Consider the following 22805-nt stretch of genomic DNA (forward strand, 5'->3'; position numbering starts at 1 on the left):
GTGACGCAGTGGTTAGAATGCAGTATTGCAGCCTAATTCTGCTGATTTCCAGAGTTCGATTCTCCCTGGCACAAGGTTGACTCAGCCTTCTATTCTTCCGAGATCAATAAAACGAAGACCCAGATTGTTGGGGGCAATTTGCTGACTCTGTAAAATCGCTTAAGCAGGGCTGTAAAGCATTGTGAAGCAGTATATAAGTCTAAGTGCTAATGCTGTAGGCACTTCAATGTTAAGTAATAGGGCTTCTGTGGTTGGGTTGCTCCATCCTTTGAAATCTTTTACTAGCAACCTATTTTGGAGCAGCTGTTAACTCAGTTTTTCAACTGATGGTAAATTTTGTCAGCTGGGCTGGCTTACACAAGAGTTTGCCAAAAGGGACAATAAGGGATAATAAGGATAACACTAATTCTCCTAGGCTGGTTGCAGCTGCAACTAAAATACTTGAGGGAAAATGTTAATAAGTTCTTTTCACAAAGAATGTATCTTCCCTGCCCAGCATCCATGGATCTCTTTTGTGTTGACACTCCATGTAAAATACCACATCTGACCAACTTTGTTGACAGTGTCCTATTCTGCCTTCCCTACAGTTTTGTGAGCTTTGAAACTTCACCAACTTGAAGTATTCTTGTTCCTTTGCTTCCTTCTGCTCCTCTGGGACTTTAGCAGTGAGACTTGTTTCTTTCTGGAAAGTATTTTGGAGAGCATACCTGAGGCAAAGCAGTAAACAAACCTAGATTAGGTTTGATTGCCAGGCCCAACCATTCTGGCAACATCTTCTAGTCTTTTCTATGGAAGAAGACAGCTTGCAGGCTGAACTACACCACATCCTGAGAAGTGGCCATTAACTGGCATTTTAAATGCATTCCAAAGCTGAAAATGAATTTTGTGATCAAGTAATGGCCAATCCATTTTGGGCAGCATAATGGTTCAGTGGTTAAAAATGCTGTGCTTGTCAGTTGGCAAGCCAACAGCCTGAGTTTGAGACCTGAGCACCATCTGATGTGATGAGTTCCCATTACTCATCCTAGCTTCTGCCCACCTAGTACTTTGAAAGAATGCAGATAAATATGTACTGCTTCAGCACGAAGGTTACTGTGTTCTGAACTTTCACGCTGGCCACATGATGACAGAAGCATCTCTCAGACAAAGTAGGATCCCTCTGCTGAGAATCGGAGATGAGCACCACCCCCTTGAGTAGGTTACAACTGTATAGGGGAAACCTGTAAATTTTTCAACAAATAATCCAAACAAAATTTTGAGAACAGCTGGATGAGATAATCATCTACTTAAAATTGTTTCAGTATTTGGAAACATTAATTTTGGATAAACTTTGGGTGACTCACAATAGTAGTTTTATTGTGATATTTATAAATCCATTTTTTTCTCTCAAAAACTCAAGGTCATATAGTATATAGCATTTCCCTTTTCAATTTTGTTCCTACAACGGTTCTCTGAAAAAGGTTGGTCAATGGGATTGGCTCAAAATCACTCAATGAAATTTGATGGCTGAGCCCAATGCTTAAATATTGCTTTCTCTATGTCTTACAACAGGCTGCACCATGGACCATCTGGTCCTGTTTTAACCTAATCCATTGTGTTGGGTGGATCCAGGTTAATTCACTGGTTATAAAGAAACTAAGAGACAATACTGAACTTCTTAATTTGTAGTAGTGTACAGCAGCCTATGGATACTTTTCTTTTGATGAAAATTTGCTCTTTCCTAACAGCTTTGGTCAAATGCATTTGGACAACTATTTAATGCCCAGATCTTTAACTGACTGACTGACTATTTCACAAATGTATAAGGCTAGTCAAATCAGTATAACTCTCTTCACTCCTCATGGTAATATGGTGTGTATGTTCCTGCTTTTTGGAGAGCCCTTGGCTGTTTATAATTCTTCATAGTTTTAATCTATTAATTCCTGAATTAATTAAACATAAAATAAAACTTTTGATGTGAGAAAATAAGTTACTCTTTAAAAAAGTATTTATTTATGAGTATTTGCACACTTTAGAGACCTACATACTTTTCCTTATTTATTCGGAAATATTTTCATGCCAGCTCTAAGTAAGAACTGCTATTTTTTTTTTAAAAAAAGGCAAGAACTATAAAATCTGCAGTTTAGATAGAAAGGTTTATATAGTACTATGTACTGAATGTTTTGTTTTGTTTGTTTTCTTTTAAAGTCAATTAATACCGGTACTAGTGGTTCATCCATTTTATTGTACCACGAAAGAGTGCTTAGAAAACAATTAATAGCATGCAGAAATCTAGTATCACACATTTATAATAGATTAATATTGGATTGTAGATATATGTCGAAAAAATAGAATTATACTGCATCACCTTGTCCCATTTGATAGCTTTATTATTAGAATCCTCTATATCTAGATGTAAGATTTACAAGGTGGGCTTTGTATGAGTATTTTTCGTGAAGATTTGTTGGCTCTCTCTAATCAAGTTATGTCAGCTCGGCTGGGCTACAGATTCTCAATATTTTACTTGGTTTTTCTTTCTGGCTTTAACCAGACTATGAATAGGTTGAAGTTTTACCCTTCAAACCTTTCCTGGTTCTGAGCTAATGGGGAAGGCAGAACTTGGTTATAAGAAAATGGTGGTAGCTGCAAAGGAACCTACTTTCCAGGTATTTCAGAATGTATCTTCAGAACCAAAGTATCAAAGGCACTTTTATCTATCACAGCACCTATTGTTTCTTTTTTTTATATATACCTATGGTGATCACAGAGAAAATCAAATCTAGATGGTTACTAAGTGTCAATACTAACTTGATGATACATAACAGCAGTAGCCGTAACATTAGTATTTAGGCTTATATACTGCCCCATAGTACATAACAGCACTCTTTGGGCAATTTATAATGTTTTGTATATTTTATTTATTTATTTATTTATTATTTATTTATTTATTTATTTATTTATTTATTTATTTATTTATTTATTTATTTATTATTTATTTATTTATTTATTTATTTATTTATTTATTTATTAGACTTATATACTGCTTCATAGGGCTTTCAGCCCTCTCTAAGTGGTTTACAGATTTTTTTAGCAAATTGAGTCAGCAACTTGCCCCCACAGTCTGGGTCCTCATTTCACCCACCTCGGAAGGATGAAAGGCTGAGTCGACCTTGAGCCGGTGAGATTTGAACCGCTGAACTGCAGATCACAGTCAGCTGAAGTGGCCCCCCCAACAATCTGGTTTCTCATTTTACCAACCTCAGGAATATGAAAAGCAGAGTCAATCTGGAGCCCTGTCAGGATCGAACACCAGGCTGTAGGGAGAGTTTGCCTACAATATTGAATTGTAACCACCATTGTAACTGCCACCAGAGCTCTTATATGTATTCAATCAATATATCTGTGGAAGCCCTCTCTCTGGTATGAATATTAGATAAATAGCCCTTTTTACTTGTGTTTCCTTTCTTCCATCCTTTTTACTATATATGTTTTTATAGCTTTGGTTGTTTTGTAGTTTGAACATGAGATGCTTTTTCATAGGAAGTGGTACAAAACCATATTCAAAGGATTTTCATTTGGGAGATGGCTTGAATACAAATGAAAAAAAAGTTACTGAATAATTTATATTAAATCAACAAAGTTTTTTCATTCCAAGTCAACAACAATAAAAAGTCCTCCCCAAACTCCAGTTAGACATGTTGTATAAAGATAGGCATTTGGGTAAATAAATAACCCGTTTATCATTTATAATAATTAGTAAGCAGTTGATTTCTTCCCTTAAGTGATAATACATTAGATTGCACTTGATTATATAACATTTTCTGTCCCTTTCCCATGTATCCTAAATCTACTGTTTTGTAGTTACGAGAACTTGAAATGTTGATAAAACAATTCTCGATGTTCAAACAAATCTAAACTTGCTTTCAGTGCTTTAAATTGTTGAAGAAACATTATTATTTTTTAAAATGTGATTTGTTTTTTTGTATTTATTCCATTCTTGAATTTTTCTTGACTTTACAACAAATGCAATTAAATTTAAATTTTAAATAAAACTAAATAAAATACATTATCGATGATTTTACAAATCAGAGTTCAATTATTTAACCAAAATGGTAAGAACATTCTCTCAAGATTTTTCACATGGTTGCATTTATGTTTTTACTTATTTTTAATCTCCGTTTTTGTTGAGGATTTATTTGTAATCAGCCATTTTATATTAGTTTTGAATGATTGGTCTTGGAAGAATGTAGCTGCCTGCTAAGATAGGTTTGTACATGCGCCTGGCAAGAACATTTGTCTAGCAATTGGGCTTCAGATCTTTGTACTGCTTTCAGATTTCAGCAAACATGTTTTATTGAAGCAAAGAATGAGTTTGTTTCATGGGCTGGATCAACTCTGGGATTACCCAAAGGAACACAGTAATACAAACAAAACTTGAAATATCACTTTACATTCTTTTGAAATAATAAAAGGGGTGTTAACAAGATTGATGCAAGCTGTAGCTGACATAAGTTACCCATGGCTATTTTACAATTTGATAGCTGTATTCTCATAGTAAAGGTTATTACTATAGCTCATCAAAATGTTAGTTTATATTATATACTTTTATCTCTCTTCTGTTGAGTCAACTACTAAAGAAAAAACCTAGCTCCAAATTCTTTGGGGAACATTGGAAAGGAAATAAGTATTTAAGGGCATTGATATCTAATTTAGGCTATATACAAGAGGATTGTTAAATAGGAGGATAGCTGTTCCTGATGGGCCAGGAAATCTATATAATACCAGTTTATACTGTATTGGAAGCTGCATATTAGGATAAGTTCAGAATTACAGCTCCTCACTGTCTGAGCAGTTTTTGACTTGTGCTAAGAGTCTGCATTATTGGAGTCACATTACCAGAGACTAAAAATGGAGCCTGAGAATTAAAACTAGAGTGGATAAAAGTTTCCTATTGTTCGAAGGAGAAATGAAAAGGCCTTCATTCGGAAGAATATAGAATCCAAAATACTTCCATGCAAGCAAATACAGCATCAATAAATTATAACCATTCTGCTCCTCTGATTACTATGCTGGATAAGCAGTTATATAAATTGATTCAATAAATAAATACATTTCCAAAAGGAAGGCATCATTACTAAACCACCAGGTCCACCAAATCATAATTTATATACTTTCTTAACTCCAGTAACTTGAATGTCAAAGATCAGATGGCTTAAAGGGATTGCATATTAATCTATATATGCTTTTAAAACAGAGAGGCTGTTCTCTATATCTTAGCCGTCGTTTTGAACAAGAGAAGAGACATACTGGGGTGCATTTCAACTGTGGACCATGTTTTTAGGGGGGTGGGTGGGCTCCTGTGGAATAGCATGTAGCTGAATGTCCAGATACTGCTGTGTTCATGTGTAATTGTTTATCTTTAGCTTCCTTTTAGTGCGAGCAGAACAGTTGCTGGTGCTGTTTTGTAAATCATCAGATAAACTCTTCTTAAAGTTAATCTTTTTATTGTAATATTTGCTGACTATCATATTGTTTTACTAGCAGTGTGCTACTCTAAATTGACCAAACCCTCAGATTCTGTTTGTATTACCAGTTAGTCATAAAAATGTATTTTGATCCTAGGTTTCGGCATACATCAGTGAAGCATTAGAGCTGCTTTTAAATTATGAATGCTGTTGTGTCTGTCGAGAGAGAGTCAAAAATTTTCCTGTTTATATCGCTCTGGGCAATTTGAGCAATATGTTTTGTCACCTGTTTGTTCTTTTAAGGAGATCTGAAAAGCTGATGAATAAATATATTCTAAAAATCACTTTGAGGCCTTAGCATCTTCAAAAATGAATGTACATATTGTTAGTGACAGATTGCTAAATTTGGCTGTAGACTCTTAACTGTATTTCTTGCCAAAAGTGATCCAGATGTCCATAATTCATCTTGCTGCCATATGTGTACTGACATGTTTTTTATAATTAAGTGTCTGTTTTAGTATTGTTATACAGTTAAATGTTTATTTAAAAATGCTTTGGAGAGGTATTTTATTTAATAACATGCAAAAAAGGCAGACATTCTAAATTGAACAGGAAAAAAATGTCTCAGTGAGCAATTTTCAGGAAGCAAAAACACTAAACACTACTAAGCAAGCCAGAACTTTATGTTTTATCTCTTACAAAGCAATTATTTGTTCCTATGTGGTGCATGTTTTATATGTGTTAATTAGTTTTGAACATGCTGTGAGTATAAATGTGCTTATTTCCACTAGATATAAAAATGTTGGCTAACAGATAACTACCTATCTGAACCTGCTATCCTTTCACATTACAGTACTGTTATTTGAAAAGATTTACAAAAAATAGTTTGCATAACTCTGAAATCTGTTCAGAAGAAATTAACCTGTCTTGTTGTGCACTTGATATTAGCTGTCTTGGTTGTTGTTGGTTAATTTTTTTCAATATTCCCTTAAAACCTGGTTGTGTGAACAGGCCTGGAGGTCACAAGGGAAGGGTAATATGATGTGAATCCATTGTTCATAATTTGATCCCTTCTCTTAGCCTTTTCCTAATAATATTAATTGTTGAACTTCTTGAATGTTTTTCAAATTGTCTGTTTGTATACCAGAGTCATATCATACGAGATGGGTGGCCATACTAATATGATCAATAAATAAATAATAAATTCCAAAATGAGAAAGAAATTTAGACAACAAGGCTGTCAGTTTGCAAGAGTTGAACTTTTTCCAAATAGTTGTATGAAGGCATTCATTACCTAAACTTTATAGAATAGATAGAATTAACAACATTATCATTCACCATGTTTCTCACTGATTGTGCAAGTGCTCTGTTGGCACTGAAAACAAGTACTGATTCCAACCCCTACTTTTTTCAGGATTCTAAACTGAACACCTATCACCAATATCTATCTATGATATTTTTTAAACATATGCAGCCAAGGAAAATACTACCTCCAAGGGGTGGTAGACTTCCTTTGGTTGGATATTTTTAGCAACTTCCAATTGATTTCTGCTTGACTTTTAAAACCCTCAATGCTTTGTAAAACTGCTTAGCTAGACCATGTGAACTATCTCAGCGGTTATGACTGGTCTTAGTGTTTGGTTTGTCCTCAAGGTGCGTAAGATCAGCTACTACAAAGAGCAAAAAAGAAAATAGCTTGTTTTGTTCGCAATTTATAAATTGACCCTACTACAGCTGATCTATTTTATTTCACCTTTGAAAAGAGTTGATGTTTTTGATGTTTTCTTTTAAATATGATACTGCAGTGTTTTTCAACCACTGTGCCGCGGCACACTAGTGTGCTGTGACATAGTGTAAGGTGTGCCGTTGGAAAATTACTTTATATATAGTCAATATAGGCACAGAGTTAAAATTTTTTAACATTTTCTAATGGTGGTGTGCCTCGTGATTTTTTTCATGAAAAAAGTGTGCCTTTGCACAAAAAAGGTTGAAAAACACTGTGATACTGCATCTACCATATAAGCAACCTTATGAGGAATGTACCCAGAAGGACAGGATAAAGTATATACAGGTAATCCTCGACTTATAACAATTCATTTAGTGACCATTCAAAGTTACAATGGCATTGAAAAAAGTGACTTATGACCATTTTCACAATTACGACCTTTGCAGCATCCCCATGGATCATGTGATCAAAATTCAGGATGCTTGATAACTGATCTCCAAGCTCATCTAATCACAATTTGCAACCTTCTGGTTAAGCAGAGTATATGGGGAAGCCAGAGTCACTTAACAACCAGCTTATTACTTTAACAACTACAGTGATTCACTTCACAAGTATGGCAAGAAAGGTCATAAAATGGGACAAAACTCACTTAACCATTGTCTCACCTAACAACAGAAATTTGGGGCTAAATTGTGGTTATAAATCGTAGACTACCTGTATTGAACAAATTATGATCTGGGTTCATAGATTGTGTCACATTTATTAAGTACTTTAAACTCAAGAATGTACTCCTATAGTCTAATGTTTCCACAATGCTTTTGAAAATAAATTAGAAACTTGTCAACCAGCTCCAGATAACTAAATCAGTAAATGTAGTATATACAAAGTATTGTGAACTATTATTGGATTGCGGGGAAAGAATTAATAAAGGGAATTGTTATGAAAAAGTGAGGTATTTTGCTAATTGCCATTTGGGGATTACAGAAGTTGAGATCCTAATATGTGTGTATAGTGCTAGTTTAGTTTATTCAACAAATTGTGAGGTAAATTACAGTTCAGGTTGTCTGGTAAAATGCAGCGCCCTTTAAAAAATTATTATTATTGCCCTGTAGATTATTTTCATTTTAATTACTTAATAGACAATTCTGACATTCTGAAATGATGAAGTCAAAATGAGTTTATAGTCTCTGAATGTAAATCTGTATGCTTCTGTATGATTGGTGTTTCCAATAGCACTTTGTCATAGGCATCATGATATCATCACACAAATGAAAGGACCGTGTAATTTGTATGTCATGGCTTCTGATGAAGATACAAAGTTTCATCATTAGTACCATGTTCTGCAAACAGATGTTTGATCAGAAATTTAATGAGTTTAATGGAATTAATTATCTTCCCAGGGGAAAAAAAACAAAAAAAATTTCATTAAAGACTTATATTTAGGCTTCAGCTATAAGAACATGTTACTGTAATGCTGCTTCAGTTGACATGATTCAAAAAATTTAGTTTTAGGTTAGCCTTAACAATCTTCTTTTTAAAGAAACTAGCCTGGGTTTAAATCTTAGGAAGCAACAAGGCTCTAAATATGTTTTTAAAGGAAGATTTGTATCTTAAAAGCATTATGAACAAAAATGAAATGGGCTAAGTATATTTTATCTAGTCTTTAGGAGCCCATAACTCATAATACAGTGTTTAAGTTGTTAAATCCTTATGGTGGGGGATGAGGATGAGCAATGCAAATGAAAATGAAGCACCCTTTATCTCTGGTTAGTCAGAATCCTAGTGCGATAGTTAATATAAAGAATGGTTCACTGTGGGTGCAGTTTTGCTAAAGAGCAGAAGTAAATGTCATAAAATGTGGTCATGTGCCTGTGGGCCAGTGAAAATGGCCATGAATGCGGTCCATTGCTGAGTACCTGAAGTGCAGTAATGTGACTGCCAGAGGGGAACCAACCATTGGAACTTAGAATTCAGGTAAATACATTAGAACTTCAAAAGGTCCATAAATCAAGGATTATCTTTAGATTGAATCTAAATTTAATATTGCTTATATAATATGCACTACATTTTTTCTCTGAGAATTCAGAGCCAACATAACCAAAGGCATTCAACTTTTAAAAATCTCAGATTGCTTTTGTAATTAGGCAATAATTTCTTGATTCCAAAATAGTACCAATAAAAGGAGAAAAATTGTTGCTCAGTTGTGGTTTCCTTAAACTTGGTGATTAAAAAAAATCTAAATAATGTTAATCAGGAGAGATCAGCCCTCAAGAAAGATTTGAAGTGGTCAATTGAAGCTGGCAAAACTGAACATTTTGTTAAGGTCATGGCTTGTCAGTATTGACAGACCAATAACCCCAAAGCAGGAAAGTTTAACAAGGCAATCCTAGAAGAGCTTTGATTATTTATTTTTTAAATTACTCTATCTAAATGATAACTTTCTGCAGGCACATTAAGATAGAGATGCCACCATAATCTATAAACTTCAGTGTAGATTACCGTATTTTTCAGAGTATAAGACGCACCTTTTTTCCTCAAAAAAGAGGCTGAAAACCTGGGCGCGTCTTACACGTTGAATACAGCATGTTTTTGTCTCCTGAAGCCCCACCCCTTCACCAAAATGGCCTTGCATAGCCTTATGGAGGCTTTCAGAGAACTCCTGGGGACTGGGGAGGGCAGAAATTAACAAAAAATGGGCCATTTTTGGCCCCTCAGCCCCTAGCAGCAGTCTATAAGCCTCCATAATGCTATGCATCTAATTCTTTTGATGAAAACCAGGCCCGTTTTTGTGAAAAATGGGCCGGATTTTGCTCTTTTTTGGCCCCCCTCACCCCGCAGGAGCACTCTGCAAGCCCCCCAAGACTATTCATGCCTTTTATTTGAAAACAAAAACGGGCCCGTTTTCACGAAAAACAGGCCATTTTGGGGAGCTCTACAGAGTGCAAAAACTTTTTCCCCCCTTTGGGAAAGCTCTTTAGTTAGAGTGATTGATGAGAATTACATTGATCAAGTGCTGTGCCAGCAGAAACAAGTCTTAGGTGCTGCAGGTTGTCAGTGATTTCCTTCTCCACCACATGGATAAATACACCTGGAAACATCTACCTCCCTACCTACTCTCTCTCCCTCCCTACCTACTGCATTTTTCTCTCTCCCTCTACCTACCTATCCTCTCCCTCCCTCCCTACTTACTGTATTTTATTTATTATTAATTTATTAATTAGACTTATATACCGCTTCATAGAGCTTTCAGCCCTCTCTAAGCGGTTTACAGGTTTTTAGCAAATTGAGTCAGCAAATTGCCCCCACAGTCTGGGTCCTCATTTCACCCACCTCGGAAGGATGGAAGGCTGAATCAACCTTGAGCCGGTGAGATTTGAACTGCTGAACTGCAGATAACAGTCAGCTGAAGTGGCCTGCAGTACTGCACCCTAACCACTGCGCCACGTCGGCTCCTTTTTTCCCTCTCTATCCCTCTACCTACCTACTCTCTCTCTCCCTACCTACAAACTGTATTTCTCTCTCTCGCTATCCCTCTCCCTTCCTACCTACCTACTCTCTATCTCTCCCTACCTACTGTATTTCTCTCTCTCTCCCCCTCTATCTACCTACCTACTCTCCCTCTCTACCTACCTACCTACTGTATTTCCATCTCCCTCTACCTACCTACCTACTCTCTCTCCCTACCTACCTACTGTATTTCTCTCTCTCTAGCCCTCTACCTATCTACTCTTTCTCTCTCTCCCTATCTACCCATTGTATTTCTCTCTCTCCCTCTCTCTCCTTCTATCTACCTACCTACTTTTTTTTTATTTGCCTCTTCAAAACCTTGGTGCGTCTTATACTCTGCTGCGTCTTATACTCTGAAAAATACGGTATATAATCAGGACCATTGATTGCTTGAGATTTAGATATGCTTAACTTTTTCTTAACTTTTGGATATGATTTGTTAATTTGCAAGTTTAGAATTATAAGTTTGAGAAGTGCTTACTTATTTACATGTATAAATATATGAGGCTTGGCTCCTTTGTTTGATCAGTATAAAGCTTTGCCAATTTGCTGCTAAAAAGAGTATTAAATGCTTGATATGAGTAGTAGCAAGATTGATTTGTAAGATAGAGTTCAAGAGGTCATTTTTATGTGACAACAAAAATCCATAAATCACAGTGTAGCATCTGTCTTTAAAATGCTTTAAATCTATCTAATTAGTAACCATAACAAGCTACACCCTTTTGGAGCAATCATGTTTTGAGGAAGCTCACATCAATAGGTAGCTGTTAAAGTGACAGAACAAATGTAGAATCCCATTTTAATTAAGTTGTTTTTCCCTAGCTTAAGTCCGCTTAGTTTCATCCTCATGCCAGCAACAAAAGTTTTAAGACTGAAAACCACAGTTTTTATCTTTTAGCCATTTGATGGATACTAATTAAGTCTCATTGAATAAGGAAGGAACATTTCAGACTGCTACATCAGAAGATGATGTGTCTCATGATGTGTTTCTAGAGCCAAGTTACTTAAAATTATTTGAGTCATATGCAAAAGAAATTCTCCAGTGCACTGCTCAGAGAGCCCAAATGCTGGGTTAACACAGCCTATCTGCCCTTGGACTGAGTGATGTTTTTCTTGACCACGCCTCCCTTTGCCTGCACATGCTCAATTCGAAAACTCAGTCCGCCCGAGTTAGGGCTGTTTTGGGAGAGCTCCAGTCTAAGAGCAGAAAGGCTGGAAAAAGTTTCCCAATTTGGACCACGTTTAAATTCTCAGATAGAGGAAATCACGCTTCTACATCAGGTCTGTCTATTTGCCTCCAGTGAGGCTTCTGTCGCTTTAAGAGAAGGGCTGCCGGGTTTTCCCTGCTGTTGCTAATTGCAAGCACTGCAGGGGGTTGAAAAGGGCTTGCACAGCGGGGGCTGGCTAGCAAGGGAGCAATTAGTGGGATAAACCAAGTTCCCTGTTGGAACAGGGGCGTCCCAGGGGGAGGAAAAGTCCAGCAAGGCTCTGAGAAGGCTCTAAAGCAGGTGAGCCGGATTGCTAGGATTCCCTCGCCTGCTCCATTTTGCCCGGCAACAGCAGCGACGGCTGGAGCCTTCGCGCGCCTTTCAGGGCTGGAAAGAGCGGGAAGCGGCTGCGTGCGCACCCCCCACCATTTTGGATCGCTCCGACTCACTGGGCAGAGCGGCAGAGCTCAGAGCGTGCTAGGAACAAGGCAGCAAGAAGAGCCCAGCCAGCCAACGGAGCCTCAGCGAGCCCTCAACGACTGCAGAACGCCGCGGGGAGGCTGGGGGCTAGTCTGGGAAGCCAGCTAGTCTCTCCCTCCGGAAAATAAGCTAAGTCTCGGGGAACCGAGGGCGGTGGGAGGAAGGAAATCCGACCCCAAGGCGGCCCTTCCCTCCTGGAGATTCTGCCAGCGCTTTTGGACTGCAAAGGCCAGCGCGTGCCCATCCAGGGGGGTGGAGGGCCATCTTGGACCTCAAGAGCCTAAATCAGCATCTGGCTTACAAGAGGTTCAAGATGCAGTCACTCCACTCCATCCTGGGCTGTGTGAGGGAGGGGGACCTATTGACATCAATAGATCTCAAAGAGGCCTACCTGCATGTCCCCATCCATGTGGCCCCCAGGCGGTTCCTGAGGTTCTACGCGGAAGGGAAGCATTTCCAGTACAGGGCTCTTCCCTTCGGGCTATCATCTGCGCCCAGAACATTCACCAAAACTCTGGCAGTGCTAGCGGCTCATCTCCGCAACCATCCGGTTCGTCTGGAATGTTATTTAGACGACATAATCATTCACTCTCTCACCACCAAGCAGGCACACCGCGATGTTTCTCTAACTGTGCAGACCCTGCAGTACCATGGCTTCTCTGTCAACATGGAGAAGAGCCAGTTCCGACCATCCACCTGTATACAGCACCTGGGTGCGGTCATCAACTCCACCTCCTGCCAGGTATTTCTTTCGCCAGACCGGCTGTCGAACCTGAGACGCAGAGTGAAGCACTGAAGCCTTGCCAGGTCGGTACCCATCATTCAGCTGTCCCAGCTCCTAGGGATAATGATCTCGTGCCTGGGGGTGGTTCCCTGGGCTCGCCTTCACGCCAGGGAGCTGCAGTGGTTTCTGCTGCCAGTGCAGAGGGCCAGGAACAGCAACTCACTCAGGCGGGTTCGGCTCCCACGAAAGGTGATCCAGTCTCTGGCATGGTGGAGGTCCAAGGCAGTCAGGAAGGGCTGCCTGTTCAAGGAGCCGGAGAGACTAGTTGTCACCACGGATGCCAGCCTCCTGGGGTGGGGCGCCCACTGTCAGGGCCACCTAGCCCAAGGCCGATGGACTCAGAGGGAGGCCGCCCACAGCATCAATTGGCTGGAACTGAGGGCAGCTCGCCTAGCGCTGAGAAAGTTCGCATCTCTAGTAAGAGGGGCTCATGTACTGTTGATGACAGACAATGTGGCGACAAAAGCGCACATAAACCGGCAAGGGGGCACTCGATCAAAGGCCCTCATGCTCGAGGCAGAAGCGCTGGGCAGGTGGGCGGAACGTCATCTGGCTTCTCTCAGTGCAGATCACATCTCCGGCGTAAGCAACTGGGAAGCAGACTGGCTGAGCCGCCAACGCATTGACCACTCGGAGTGGCGCCTGCACCCGGACCTGTTCCAGCAGATCGTGAGGAGGTTCGGCAAGCCACAGGTAGACCTGTTTGCCACACACAACAACACACAGCTCCCACGCTTCTTCAGTCGCTACCCACTCGCCCCAGGCAGAGGGAACAATGCTCTGAGGTCAGCGTGGCCTCAGGGACTTCTGTATGCCTTCCCTCCACTTCCGCTCATCCTCAAGTGGTGAACAAGCTCCTGACCGAAAAGGCAGACCTCATTCTGGTGGCTCCCTTCTGGCCCAGAAGGCCCTGGTACGCAGACCTGGTCAGCCTCTCAGTTCAAAGACCTTGGAGAATCCCCCGGGACAAGATTGCCCTCAGCCAGGGGGCCATCACCCATCCGGAGCCCCAGTGGCTGCAGCTAGCCGTTTGGCACTTGAAGGGGAGCTCCTGAGGAAAGCAAAATTCTCTGACCAGGTCATTCGAACAATCCAAGCGTCCAGGAAGCCCTCTACGACTAGAATCTACGATGCCACCTGGGCCGCCTTCTCACGGTGGTGCAAGACTAGGAACATAGAGGCCTCCTCAGCCTCGATCCCCCAGACCCTAGACTTTTTGCAAGAGGGTCTGGATAAGGGCCTTGCAGTCAGCACCCTCAGACGCCAGGTTGCAGCGTTGTCTACATCCTGGCAAAGGGCTCCTCTCGCTCTCTGAGTCAGCTCCCCAGATCAAGAGCTTTCTCAAGGGAGCAGCGAACATCAGCCCTCCAACTGTTCACCGGTATCCGTCATGGGATCTTCCATTTGTGCTTAAGGCCCTGACCAAAGCCCCATTTGAGCCTTTAAAAAAGACCAGTCTGCGCTACCTCACCATCAAAACCGCTTTCCCTGGTGGCCCATTACCTCCGTCGCAGGGTAGCCGAGCTTGCTGCGCTCTCTGTCAGGGAGGATTTGTGCGTAGTTCACCCGGACAGAGTAATATTGAGACTTGATCCGTCATTTTGCTCCGAAAATTAACTCCCTGTTTCACAGGACTCAAGAACTTATTTTGCCCAACTTCTGTCCCCATCCTTCTCACCCTAAGGAGCGTGAGTGGCACAAGCTGGACGTGAGACGGGCCGTGCGCATGTATGTAAAGAGAACAAAGGACTACCGCCGGTCAGAGGCTTTCTTTGTCTCCTTCCTCCCTGCGTCCCTGGGCCGCAAGGTCTCCTCTCACACTGTGGGACGTTGGCTTCGTGCTTGCATCAAACTGGCATATGAGCACCAGGGCAAGACGGCTCCGAGACGAATCACCGCTCACTCCACCAGGAGTGCTGCAACGTCTGCAGCCTGGGCAACCCAGGCCTCTATCCTAGACATTTGTAGAGCGGCCACCTGGGCTTCCCCCACGGCCTTTATTAGAAACTATAAGATTGACACCTTTGCCTCAGCCGAAGCCTCCTTTGGCAGAAGAGTATTACAAAGAGTGGCTGAAATGCCAGAGGCTTCGGCGCTTCCCCACCCTGGGACTCAATAGCTTGGGCATGTCCCAGCATTTGGGCTCTCTGAGCAGTGCACTGGAGAAAGACCGTTGGCTTACCTGAACGGTCGTTCTCGGGGCACTGCGAAGAGAGCCCAAACCCACCCGGGTGTTAGTATTGAACGATGTGGCTGTATTGACTGTAATTGATTACAGGACGGTTCCTTCGTTTTCGAATTGAGCATGTGCAGGCAAAGGGAGGCGTGGTCAAGAAAAACATCACTCAGTCCAAGGGCAGATAGGCTGTGTTAACCCAGCATTTGGGCTCTCTTCGCAGTGCCCCGAGAACGACCGTTCAGGTAAGCCAACGGTCTTTTAAGATCCTTTCAAGAAAACTATCTACATCATAAAATATTAGTAAATAGTTTTTTTTCAAATGGGATTCTTAAATTTATGTTTTAAAATATTCCAAGAACATTTGCTTAGTCTTACATTCTAATTGAACAATGACATATTAGTTCTAAGATGTATTTCTAAATTAAATTAATACCTCTACTAGCTAAACTATGTTTGAACTTCTTAATGTCTCTAGTTAAACATCTATTAATAAATAATTTATAACCAGTAGGTCATTTAAGTCATTTAAGAAATTATCCAGGCTTACTAAAGGTGATGGGAATTAAGATGATAGGTCTGAAGAGTATCCATTTGGAGATGGCTGCTAAATGGAAATATTTTTAAACTCATTTAGAATGGACCCCCCACCCCCCCAATACAGCAGATAAAAATGAATCTAGAACATGCTTCTAGGCATGTTAGTCTGGGAAATTACATGGTTTGATGATCAATTTACTATTATTGAGGTAATATTTGATGAATTTATTGGACATTTTAATGTAAATTTGTGCTCAAATTGACTTTTTTTCTTGATCAAAAATAGATTTTTAAGTTATCATGTTTTTCAAAGTGTTCATTTTTATTTTTTAATATAATTATTTAGAAATATTTATCATTTGCTTAATATTTCCAGAAATCTTGGAGAGAGCTAAAATATAGAATTATAATAAAACTTTTTTTTAAAAAAAAATCAGTATCTTTGTGTATATATTCCGTATAATAACCGTATAAATTCATAGTAAAACAGTGGAAAAAATAAACTTTTATGCTTCCTTAAAAAACCCATTAATGGAGAAATGAATACATTCCATAAACTTCCTATACAAGTAGTCCTCAATTTACAACCACAAAAGAAATTAGAAAGTGATGCATCATAAAACTATAGCCAATCTTATGCCTTTTTTTTTTGCTGTGGTTGTTAAACAAAGCATCACGCTCATTAAGGGAGAACTTCATGCGACTGCACCTTGAGAATTTCCCTGCCAGCTTCCTCATTGACTTTGCTTGTCTGAACCCCCTGAGGAGGTCACCAATGTCGCTGTGAGACACTGCAACCATTGTAAATGTGCCAAGTGTCCAAATCACGATTATGTGTCCCTGGAAATGCCACCATAGTCATAAGTGTGAAGACTTATGGCTTCACACTTCTTGTAACTTTGAATGGTCACTAAACAAATAGTCATACGTTGAAGACTACGTGTAGGTTATATCTATCTATTTTCCAACTACATTCTGTAAAGAAAGAATTTTCCAGCTTGGAAGCACTTTGTAGAGGCCAGTAACCTTTTCTGGACTGAGTGCCCAAAGCGCATGTGCCTGAACCCGCAAAAATGCAATGTGTGCCTCCAACATGCCCCATCCCCCGTGCACACATGTATGCCCCCCCTGCACACACACCGCTCCCCATGTATGCGCAGCAGAGCCTCATGACCAGCTGGCCGGTGGGAGGCATGCAGATATGCACAGTGGAGCTGAACTAGGGCAAGGGCTCGCGTGCCCACAGAGAGGGCCCTGTGTGCCACCTGTGGCATGCATGCCATAGGTTCACCATCAAGCCGTCCTTCAGGTTTAAACATACAATCTGAAAAATTTGAGATACTGTTTAAACTGTTTAAAGTTATACTTAAAAAAAAATTAAAATAACTTTATTCTAATGCAATAGTTGTTGTTACTAGCTTCTGTACACTATTTTTATTAGTTATAATTTAGGTTTTCATATGATTAGCAACATGGCAGATTTGTCATGAGGGAAATCATTAAGACTCAAAGAAATAGAGAGACAAATGCTATTTATTAGCCTGACCATTTCTTTCTTTCTTTCTTTCTTCTGCTATCTGTAACAGTAGGATTTGGTTCCGTCATGATAGTAACTTAAGGATTAAGAGTTTGAGCCATACCACCATAGTGGTATAGTCCATAGGGACTATACTTAGAAAATGAAGGAGAGAGTGGACCGGAAGTTCGCCAGCTGGACTGAGTGGGATGTGTGGGCTCTTAAGAGTCTCACATGAACCCTATCTGACAATCCAATTCTGAGATTTTTTTGAATCTGAAAAATCTGCCCTTCTTCATCCCCACTGGAGGTGGGCGCGAAGAAGGGCAGTGTCTCATTAGACCCTGGGGAAAGCAACAGATTCCTCATGGGTTAGAGATTTGCCTATGAATTGGAGTCGGGGTGGCAGTCATCATGGCTAACAAGATGCTGGCTTTTTGTCAAGCAAATGGAGCAGGCAGAGACTGGGAGAGATGATAGGCCTGGTAAGATAATTTATCTAACACACAACTATAAATTAAATCTGGAAAAGGCAAAGAAATCTTGAGAACATAAATAATACTGATGGTCAGAGCGGGACTTTTTTTTTTCCCAAAGAAAGGAAGAAGGAAGGTGGAGGGTTGTACACCCCACCACCACCCCAGAAGTTCTTTGTTTGAAACACTTTTGAACAGAAGAGTAGAAAGCAGAGAAGTAACAACCCCACCCAATTATAAACTCTAAATTTGGCTTTGGATCTTAAACAGAAGCCAATACTTTTACTTTGTTTGAATTCCTTCCAGCTAATATAACCAAGAAAAAAAAGTACGTCCTCTTACTGATAATGGACAACTTAAACTTGACTGTCCGGGAAGTTTTAATTAACCAACTGCCATAAATCAGAATTTGGAAAAGCAGAGGCAGAGAAAAACTTTTGGCTGATCACAAACTTATAAGTAATTTATTTTGAGCAGTGATTTGAAGCAAAGAATAAATATCAGATCTGGGAATTACGAAGGTTTTTTTTATTCTCTTCTCCTCTTTCTCCTTTTTTTTTCTTGCTGCGGAGGATTAAGATTGAAGTAGATTAATCTAAGTTTTCTTTTGGTTTGAATTTAAGGTGGTCCAGAATTTTGAAATAAGATTTGTATAACTAACTGCAATTTTGGGATCTGGACGTTGAGGTTGAGATTAAGATGGCCACCATTATTTTTCTCCACAGCAATTGAAGCAGATAGATTTAAGGTGGAACAGAACTCTGAAATAAGAACTGCATAACTGTATAATTAACTGTAACTTTGGAACTGGACATCTGGAAAACTGGGAATTTGAAGAACTATGTGAATTTTTTAAAAATATATATAAATCAGTAAAATCAAACCTAATTAGAATTTTGAATTCAGATAAGCAGATAGCTATAGAACTCAAAGAAGAAGGGGGTCGAGACATTGAAAGGGTAGAAGCAGAGGGAAATAAAAAGCAGATAAAAAACTCCTTAGGTCCCGGCAATGGTGTAGGAAAATTGTGGAAAGGGGAGGTGTCCCAACAAAACAGAAAAGAAAGCTGGCAAAAGTGGTCTTGGAAGCTGTTAGTCGCATAAAGAAAATTGAAGCAGGAGGTTATGCCCAACAAAGAGGAATATAAATTATTCTTTGGTTACTTGGGGAAGTTTGAAGGGAGTGGATCTGTCAAAATAAAGAAAAGGGAGAAGACAGGAACAGAGAAGTGGGACAAAAGACTCACCAGTAAAAAACCAGATAATTAGAAACTATATGGGAAAATATAAAGTTAAGATAAGGGCTTTATTCTTAAATATGATAATAAAATGGAGTTGCTAACTGGTTGAACAAGATGATGGAAAGATAACTAAATAAAAGTTAAAATATATGGAATATGGATAAAAATGAAACTGATATTGGGAGCTTGTAAAGCAGAGGTTTGTGATTTATCTATTTCACATGATAATTAAATTGAGTTGCGAATTGAGTGAATATGATAATAGAAGGACAACTAAGCATGGGTCAAAATCTATGAATCCTGGACATATATAGAACCTTTAAGATAATGAACAAAGTGAGATGTTTACCGCATGTTACTTTATATAATACATTAAGGGAAGTGTAATGAACACTGAATAGCAAAGATTGTCATATAGAGAAAATTAAGGGTAATCTGATCCAAGGTATAGAAAAATGGAGAGGAAACGTGAAATATACCTACAATGGGAAACTATTGTGATAAAAAGACAGAATCACAAATTGCAGGCATGAAAGGATGTACAACTATATAAAGATAATGATGAGAACAGCTGGGAACTGTAACCAGGTCTACAGCTCAACCAAATTAGGTTTTGGGGGGGGGGGTTTAAAAGCACAATGACTATATATGTATACTTTTTTGTTATACCACTTTTTTCTATTAAAAAGGAGGAAAAAAATTAAAGGACAAATGTGTTAGAGTGAATCAGGATAAAGAAATATGGAATTTCTATTTTAAAATTCTTACAAATGGGACTACAAAATGACACATTTGTTGGTAAGTTAAGATTCCTGGTGACCATGTGTGTGGAGTTTGGGTTGGCAAGGTTGCAACAATATGTAAATTGCCTTCTTCCAGGGTATGTTTTGATTTTCCAGTCTAAATACAGCCCTGGAATTCCCTTGTGCCTCCCAATCAAGTCTTAACTAGGTCTGAACCTGTTTATCTTCAGATATCTGATAAAGGCAAATTAGTCTAAAGGAAGATGGCAAGACTGTAATGAAAGCCTTTACAAATAGGATTACAGAATGACAGAATCATTTATAGACAAAGGATAAATTGCCAGAAACCAACTCTACTAGAAAGTGAGGTACAGCAGTCAAAATATGAGGAAAGCATTAGGTACAGGTGAAATACTCACTGAACTCTTTAAAGCTGCAGAAGAAGAAACATTTAAAATTAACGGGAAATAGGGGGAATATAAGCAGGTTAACCTTGGCTTCATTTATTATAAGGCCCTTGATAGTGTAGACTGTGTCAGAATGTGGAATATAAGAAAGTTAAAAAGAAGGTCAGAAGGTATTTTTGAGGAACCTCACAGTGAACCAAAAAATGCTCACAGAAACTGTTGAGTATTGGAAAAACAGTATTACTCAGAAGCAGGAAAGGAGTGAGACAAGGATGAATACTCTCCCATCTTTGTTTCTCATATATAGCGAATATAAGAATGGCAGAACTGGAAAATATCACAGTTGTGATTAAATTTGGTCAAAATGTTAACAAGCTGAGATATGAATATGGGCATTGCTGGGTAAAAGTGTCAGCTCAGAAGAGGTCATTATAAATTAAGAAGAAAAGTTTAAGAAGGATCAGTGAGATTATTTAAATATAGGATTAGAGGAAAGTCAATGGGTGGGGGACACAATATTGATTCATATAATTATCAGAACTGGGAGTTAGATCTGAGCTAATGGTGCATAACTAGGAAAAACAAAGCAATACATTTCTCTCTAATTTATTTATTAGATTTATAAGGCACTCACTGCACCATACATAGTGCTCCTGCCTATTTCTCCCACAAAGCAACCTTGTGATATAGGTTAGGCTGAGAGACTAACCAGCCCTAAGTCATTTGTCTGACTTTTTCTCTAAAGTTATTCTCTTCTCTAGGTTGTTATATAGTTTTAACTCTGTGTTTATTTTTGAAGTTGTAGCAATTCATTTCTGAAAATAAGAAGGCCTAGCAAGCTCGTCAAGACGTATAAACATATGTTTTCTCCTCAGATTTGTTTCTTGTTTTCATAACATGTCTTTAATACCTAGTATAACTAATATTATGAATCACTTTAATATATATCAGTAGTATGAAGAGCCTTTGTACAAGCAAATGTGCATGCTATCCATTACTTGCTAATTGTTTAGTAAAATTTATAAAAGTGAAAAAAGATGCTGTCTGTACATTTATAAGGATTTTTTCTGTTTTTTCTTATATAATGACATAATTTATATGCTCTTCTTTCATTGAAAAAAATTTATAGGATCACTTTCCAGAATAAACTGATCAAATCATAAAATGTAGGTTAAAACTTACAGATAACATTTTATTATGTAGAAGGAAAAAGTGTGTAAACTGAAAGTTGCTGATGTTGATAACAATAAGTTATAGGAAAGATAAAGCTAAAGTTCAGTACTAAAACATTTCATGGCTGAGTAAGATGGGAATTGTAATCAAACATTTGGGCAATACTAGGAAGTTGAGTGGTATCTAGAATTACTGTGTCTGTTACTGAAAGTGGAAAGTACTGTTTCTGAAAATTGAACAGAAAGATAAAAAGATATAAGATGGGGAAAGGAGTATTTTGATGAGCTTCTTTGAACATATTTGACCTAGGAATAAGGATGATAAAAATTAATAGTTCTGTAAAGATTAAATTGGTGGAAAATTTGCAATAGCAGAAAGATGAGGAGGACAGAAATAAAATCTTACTTTACATCATCCTCATTGATAATAAGAACTGAAATATCTGTTATTATCTCCTACATTGTAAATGTACTGGCAAGAGTTACTGCATTGGCTTTTTTTAATCCGGACATAGTGTTCAAGTTTATAAGTCTTTCTTCAGACATATATCAGGAAGAGTTAAATCTTTTTGATATCAACGGCAGCATCAGTTGGAAGTAAACAGACAATGATTTTAGTGCTAGACAGTGCCTTAAGGCAAAAGAAATTACACTGTCAGGAGGAGGATATGTAGCTGCTGCTATTTTGGTGTTTCATGTCTTTGTAGTCACATAGTTGAAACTGATCCAGATGAGGAAGAAGAGAAAACTAACAAAAGATGATTACCTACATGTGAGTGGTTACTTCCAGTCCCTGCTTCCTTCCATATATGTATCATTTTGAGTTTAATGCTTAACAGAATCTGTTTTTTGAAAGATTATAATTCAATATTATATCAAATGCCCATTTTATTAGGGTGTATTTATTTGCTTTTTACTCAATAGAGTAGACCAGGTGAAAAAGAAAATATGTGAAATACAGGAAAATTTGTAAGAAGTTTCCTACATACAGAGTAACCCATGAATATTTATTTATTATATTGGTAATGATCACTATTTGCTATAAAATAATATTTTCCTGCTTCATTTGAGGAAATAAGCAAAGGTATAAAATCCAGACTACCAGCACTTAAAGCACATTCAAATCAAATAGAAGATTTTTCTGAAGCAAGTTTCTTATTCTGAATATTCCTGTTCTCAACACATACTATCAATCTTTTGTTCTTTAATTCTGGCTTTGTTAAACATATTAAATCTTCTTATGTATAAAGTAGTATACATTAAATATTGTAACCCTAAATAAGAGATAAATAAATATAGCATGATTTGGCTATTTAAAATTTCTTTATAAGTAAAATTAATTATTTCTGCCAATTTATTATATGTGTTGCATTTCTATATGTCGTG

General features: G+C 38.5%; 1 protein-coding gene across 2 annotated transcripts in view; it reads left to right on the forward strand.

Moving 5' to 3' along the window:
* ARL15 (ADP ribosylation factor like GTPase 15) overlaps window positions 1-22805 on the forward strand; it is a 164011-nt gene that overhangs the window by 90095 nt on the left and 51111 nt on the right. The gene's annotated exons all lie outside the window — the stretch shown is intronic.

The sequence above is a fragment of the Thamnophis elegans genome, chromosome 3 (assembly GCF_009769535.1).
Source record: "Thamnophis elegans isolate rThaEle1 chromosome 3, rThaEle1.pri, whole genome shotgun sequence".
Taxonomy (NCBI): domain Eukaryota; kingdom Metazoa; phylum Chordata; class Lepidosauria; order Squamata; family Colubridae; genus Thamnophis; species Thamnophis elegans.